This window comes from Solea solea, unplaced genomic scaffold, assembly GCF_958295425.1.
Source record: "Solea solea unplaced genomic scaffold, fSolSol10.1 scaffold_41, whole genome shotgun sequence".
In the NCBI taxonomy this organism is placed as follows: Eukaryota; Metazoa; Chordata; class Actinopteri; order Pleuronectiformes; family Soleidae; genus Solea; species Solea solea.
Window position 1 is genome coordinate 205,001 of NW_026704052.1, and position 5,000 is coordinate 210,000.

Below are 5,000 nucleotides of genomic sequence, written 5' to 3' on the forward strand. Positions count from 1 at the left end.
GAAAAGGTCGAGTGTTTCCTCTCCAATGTGTGCTGGAGGTTGAAGTTGAACACAGCACAGCATTAACGAGCACCTGAGTCAAGGCATTGGACTCTGGGACTATCCATTTCCTGCACCATCGGCCAAAGAGCTGTGTCTGGGAACAGACACCCAGTGCTGGGCAAGTGCACCTCATACTTACCTGGCAGGGGAGACACCATGATCAAGAAGGTGGTTCACCCAGGGCGAGGCTCAGCCATTGCACTCTGGTTGTGCTGACCCCTGCAAATTCCCCAAACGTGGGAATCTTGACTGCATAATTTTTGCTGGTGGGGTACTGCGTCCGCGCTCTCCCCCGATGACGTAGTTGTAAGCAAAGGTCAGCCGCCCAAAGTTCCGCCTTGTGTGCCCATCTCCAGGCTTCTCACGTGCTCGCAGAGCGACATCCCCTGTCTTTCCAAGTTGCTGGGAATGGGATGGTTGTGGGTGTTGTCTTTTAGCTCTAAGGAAATGTCATGCTCCCTTTCCCGGCTCTTTGTAGGAGAACTGGATTGTTGGAGATGGATCCATGGCCATCATGCCAAGGGTTAATACTTTGGCGCTTGTTCCGTCCACTCCTGTACATTGACCTGATATTGAAGCCATGCCAGGAGCAGCTCACCATTTCAGAAGCCCGGAGGAGCTGGGAAACGGCCCGGCAGTTTGTACTGCTCGGTGTGACACAGAGCTGCTTTGCTCATGCACTCACATCTACCACTAAACCTTGGAGGTGTGCCACAGCCTCAGCGATTGATAGAAAACTGCAGCACACAACCAACAGTAAGAATGCGCTTCCAAACATGCAGTCAAATGTGGGCGGTTGATTGGCCGGCAAACCAAAAACGTTGAAGAAAGGCTGTCCCAAGGTGGCCGGCCGGGCCGACCGAGACTGTGGTGACTCCGGCGGATAGACTCCTTGGCTGCTCTCAAGGAGAGGGGCTATGTCGACTCTGGTTTTTCTTCAAAATGCACAAGTCTTTCGCCTTTTACTAAAGACTTCCGTGGCGAGGAACGTCCGAGAGTTTAAGTTATTTTTGGTGGGCTTTGCTGTATGGCTGCGCCCTTTGAGTGTGTCAAATGTCAAGCAGCTGTCCGTCAAGGCTCAGAGGTGCACTTAGATCACCTGGGGGCGGAGGTGATCGGCAGCAGCCTTTGTTATGCGCACTTCAGAAACATGGCACCACAACAAGTAACTTGTGCGCCAAGATCTTGAGTTGGCCCCAGACACTGGCGGGCCATCGCTTCTCGGCCTTTTGGCTAAGATCAAGTGTAGTATCTGTTCTTATCAGTTTAATATCTGATATGTCCTCTATATGGGGATTAAATATTAAATGCATTTTTGAGCATTGGGCGGTGAAACCTGGGGCTTGCTCTCTTCACTCCTTGCATTGACCTGGTATTGCAGTGCCACCAGGAACGGTGCACCGTTCTCTTTTTTTCTGTGAAAACCAAAGCAAGGCTGAAACTGGAAGGACATTAATGTGTGCCCGTGCGTCAACGTGATTGCAAGCCCACGTTTCTTGTAAGGAAGCAGCAGTGTCAAAGCGTGCTGCAGTGTAAAAGTGTGCTGCAGTGTAAAAGCTTACAGCACCTGGTATTCCCAGGCAGTCTCCCATTCAAGTACTAACCAGGCCCGACCCTGCTTAGCTTCCGAGATAAGACGAGATCGGGCGTGCTCAGGGTGGTGTGGCCGTAAGCCGACGGGCAGGTGACACAGACTCCTTTTATAGACCAGGCAAGGCCCCCTGCTCGTGGAGGGGCTCAAAAGTCAGCCTTCCGAACACACTGCACTTGAGCCTTTATCGCCACTACCTGCTACACTCTATTCCAGTATTTGGAAGCTACACTGAGATGGGTAAGCTGCTGTTGGTGCCGTCAGGTCCAGTTGTTGCTGAATCTATAGGAAATGACAGCCAGGTATGCCAGTGAAAAGGTCGAGTGTTTCCTCTCCAATGTGTGCTGGAGGTTGAAGTTGAACACAGCACAGCATTAACGAGCACCTGAGTCAAGGCATTGGACTCTGGGACTATCCATTTCCTGCACCATCGGCCAAAGAGCTGTGTCTGGGAACAGACACCCAGTGCTGGGCAAGTGCACCTCATACTTACCTGGCAGGGGAGACACCATGATCAAGAAGGTGGTTCACCCAGGGCGAGGCTCAGCCATTGCACTCTGGTTGTGCTGACCCCTGCAAATTCCCCAAACGTGGGAATCTTGACTGCATAATTTTTGCTGGTGGGGTACTGCGTCCGCGCTCTCCCCCGATGACGTAGTTGTAAGCAAAGGTCAGCCGCCCAAAGTTCCGCCTTGTGTGCCCATCTCCAGGCTTCTCACGTGCTCGCAGAGCGACATCCCCTGTCTTTCCAAGTTGCTGGGAATGGGATGGTTGTGGGTGTTGTCTTTTAGCTCTAAGGAAATGTCATGCTCCCTTTCCCGGCTCTTTGTAGGAGAACTGGATTGTTGGAGATGGATCCATGGCCATCATGCCAAGGGTTAATACTTTGGCGCTTGTTCCGTCCACTCCTGTACATTGACCTGATATTGAAGCCATGCCAGGAGCAGCTCACCATTTCAGAAGCCCGGAGGAGCTGGGAAACGGCCCGGCAGTTTGTACTGCTCGGTGTGACACAGAGCTGCTTTGCTCATGCACTCACATCTACCACTAAACCTTGGAGGTGTGCCACAGCCTCAGCGATTGATAGAAAACTGCAGCACACAACCAACAGTAAGAATGCGCTTCCAAACATGCAGTCAAATGTGGGCGGTTGATTGGCCGGCAAACCAAAAACGTTGAAGAAAGGCTGTCCCAAGGTGGCCGGCCGGGCCGACCGAGACTGTGGTGACTCCGGCGGATAGACTCCTTGGCTGCTCTCAAGGAGAGGGGCTATGTCGACTCTGGTTTTTCTTCAAAATGCACAAGTCTTTCGCCTTTTACTAAAGACTTCCGTGGCGAGGAACGTCCGAGAGTTTAAGTTATTTTTGGTGGGCTTTGCTGTATGGCTGCGCCCTTTGAGTGTGTCAAATGTCAAGCAGCTGTCCGTCAAGGCTCAGAGGTGCACTTAGATCACCTGGGGGCGGAGGTGATCGGCAGCAGCCTTTGTTATGCGCACTTCAGAAACATGGCACCACAACAAGTAACTTGTGCGCCAAGATCTTGAGTTGGCCCCAGACACTGGCGGGCCATCGCTTCTCGGCCTTTTGGCTTGGATCAAGTGTAGTATCTGTTCTTATCAGTTTAATATCTGATATGTCCTCTATATGGGGATTAAATATTAAATGCATTTTTGAGCATTGGGCGGTGAAACCTGGGGCTTGCTCTCTTCACTCCTTGCATTGACCTGGTATTGCAGTGCCACCAGGAACGGTGCACCGTTCTCTTTTTTTCTGTGAAAACCAAAGCAAGGCTGAAACTGGAAGGACATTAATGTGTGCCCGTGCGTCAACGTGATTGCAAGCCCACGTTTCTTGTAAGGAAGCAGCAGTGTCAAAGCGTGCTGCAGTGTAAAAGTGTGCTGCAGTGTAAAAGCTTACAGCACCTGGTATTCCCAGGCAGTCTCCCATTCAAGTACTAACCAGGCCCGACCCTGCTTAGCTTCCGAGATAAGACGAGATCGGGCGTGCTCAGGGTGGTGTGGCCGTAAGCCGACGGGCAGGTGACACAGACTCCTTTTATAGACCAGGCAAGGCCCCCTGCTCGTGGAGGGGCTCAAAAGTCAGCCTTCCGAACACACTGCACTTGAGCCTTTATCGCCACTACCTGCTACACTCTATTCCAGTATCCGGAAGCTACACCGAGATGGGTAAGCTGCTGTTGGTGCCGTCAGGTCCAGTTGTTGCTGAATCTATAGGAAATGACAGCCAGGTATGCCAGTGAAAAGGTCGAGTGTTTCCTCTCCAATGTGTGCTGGAGGTTGAAGTTGAACACAGCACAGCATTAACGAGCACCTGAGTCAAGGCATTGGACTCTGGGACTATCCATTTCCTGCACCATCGGCCAAAGAGCTGTGTCTGGGAACAGCCACCCAGTGCTGGGCAAGTGCACCTCATACTTACCTGGCAGGGGAGACACCATGATCAAGAAGGTGGTTCACCCAGGGCGAGGCTCAGCCATTGCACTCTGGTTGTGCTGACCCCTGCAAATTCCCCAAACGTGGGAATCTTGACTGCATAATTTTTGCTGGTGGGGTACTGCGTCCGCGCTCTCCCCCGATGACGTAGTTGTAAGCAAAGGTCAGCCGCCCAAAGTTCCGCCTTGTGTGCCCATCTCCAGGCTTCTCACGTGCTCGCAGAGCGACATCCCCTGTCTTTCCAAGTTGCTGGGAATGGGATGGTTGTGGGTGTTGTCTTTTAGCTCTAAGGAAATGTCATGCTCCCTTTACCGGCTCTTTGTAGGAGAACTGGATTGTTGGAGATGGATCCATGGCCATCATGCCAAGGGTTAATACTTTGGCGCTTGTTCCGTCCACTCCTGTACATTGACCTGATATTGAAGCGATGCCAGGAGCAGCTCACCATTTCAGAAGCCCGGAGGAGCTGGGAAACGGCCCGGCAGTTTGTACTGCTCGGTGTGACACAGAGCTGCTCTGCTCATGCACTCACATCTACCACTAAACCTTGGAGGTGTGCCCGGGAGCGAGGAATGTGCCACAGCCTCAGCGATTGATAGAAAACTGCAGCACACAACCAACAGTAAGAATGCGCTTCCAAACATGCAGTCAAATGTGGGCGGTTGATTGGCCGGCAAACCAAAAACGTTGAAGAAAGGCTGTCCCAAGGTGGCCGGCCGGACCGACCGAGACTGTGGTGACTCCGGCGGATAGACTCCTTGGCTGCTCTCAAGGAGAGGGTCTATGTCGACTCTGGTTTTTCTTCAAAATGCACAAGTCTTTCGCCTTTTACTAAAGACTTCCGTGGAGAGGAACGTCCGAGAGTTTAAGTTAGTGATGGTGAGATGAAGCCTCATGAGGCATTGAACCACTTGA

At 52.1% G+C, this 5,000-nt stretch overlaps 10 non-coding genes across 10 annotated transcripts; 8 read left to right on the top strand and 2 right to left on the bottom strand.

Annotated features, from left to right (window-relative positions):
• The first annotated feature begins 173 nt into the window (after positions 1-173).
• Positions 174-337, top strand: LOC131450133 (U1 spliceosomal RNA). Its single transcript, XR_009235071.1, has one exon. It is a non-coding gene; the product is annotated as a U1 spliceosomal RNA (small nuclear RNA).
• Positions 338-963: 626 nt separating this feature from the next.
• On the top strand, positions 964-1,076 carry LOC131450361 (U5 spliceosomal RNA). The gene has a single exon (XR_009235276.1). It is a non-coding gene; the product is annotated as a U5 spliceosomal RNA (small nuclear RNA).
• A 179-nt stretch (positions 1,077-1,255) lies between these two features.
• Positions 1,256-1,448, top strand: LOC131450221 (U2 spliceosomal RNA). The gene has a single exon (XR_009235155.1). It is a non-coding gene; the product is annotated as a U2 spliceosomal RNA (small nuclear RNA).
• Positions 1,449-1,597: 149 nt separating this feature from the next.
• On the bottom strand, positions 1,598-1,716 carry LOC131450097 (5S ribosomal RNA). Its single transcript, XR_009235037.1, has one exon. It is a non-coding gene; the product is annotated as a 5S ribosomal RNA (ribosomal RNA).
• A 402-nt stretch (positions 1,717-2,118) lies between these two features.
• Positions 2,119-2,282, top strand: LOC131450134 (U1 spliceosomal RNA). The gene has a single exon (XR_009235072.1). It is a non-coding gene; the product is annotated as a U1 spliceosomal RNA (small nuclear RNA).
• Positions 2,283-2,908: 626 nt separating this feature from the next.
• Positions 2,909-3,021, top strand: LOC131450362 (U5 spliceosomal RNA). The gene has a single exon (XR_009235277.1). It is a non-coding gene; the product is annotated as a U5 spliceosomal RNA (small nuclear RNA).
• Positions 3,022-3,200: 179 nt separating this feature from the next.
• On the top strand, positions 3,201-3,393 carry LOC131450245 (U2 spliceosomal RNA). Its single transcript, XR_009235179.1, has one exon. It is a non-coding gene; the product is annotated as a U2 spliceosomal RNA (small nuclear RNA).
• A 149-nt stretch (positions 3,394-3,542) lies between these two features.
• Positions 3,543-3,661, bottom strand: LOC131450098 (5S ribosomal RNA). Its single transcript, XR_009235038.1, has one exon. It is a non-coding gene; the product is annotated as a 5S ribosomal RNA (ribosomal RNA).
• A 402-nt stretch (positions 3,662-4,063) lies between these two features.
• LOC131450136 (U1 spliceosomal RNA) lies at positions 4,064-4,227 on the top strand. The gene has a single exon (XR_009235074.1). It is a non-coding gene; the product is annotated as a U1 spliceosomal RNA (small nuclear RNA).
• A 645-nt stretch (positions 4,228-4,872) lies between these two features.
• LOC131450372 (U5 spliceosomal RNA) lies at positions 4,873-4,987 on the top strand. The gene has a single exon (XR_009235286.1). It is a non-coding gene; the product is annotated as a U5 spliceosomal RNA (small nuclear RNA).
• The last annotated feature ends 13 nt before the right edge of the window (positions 4,988-5,000 follow it).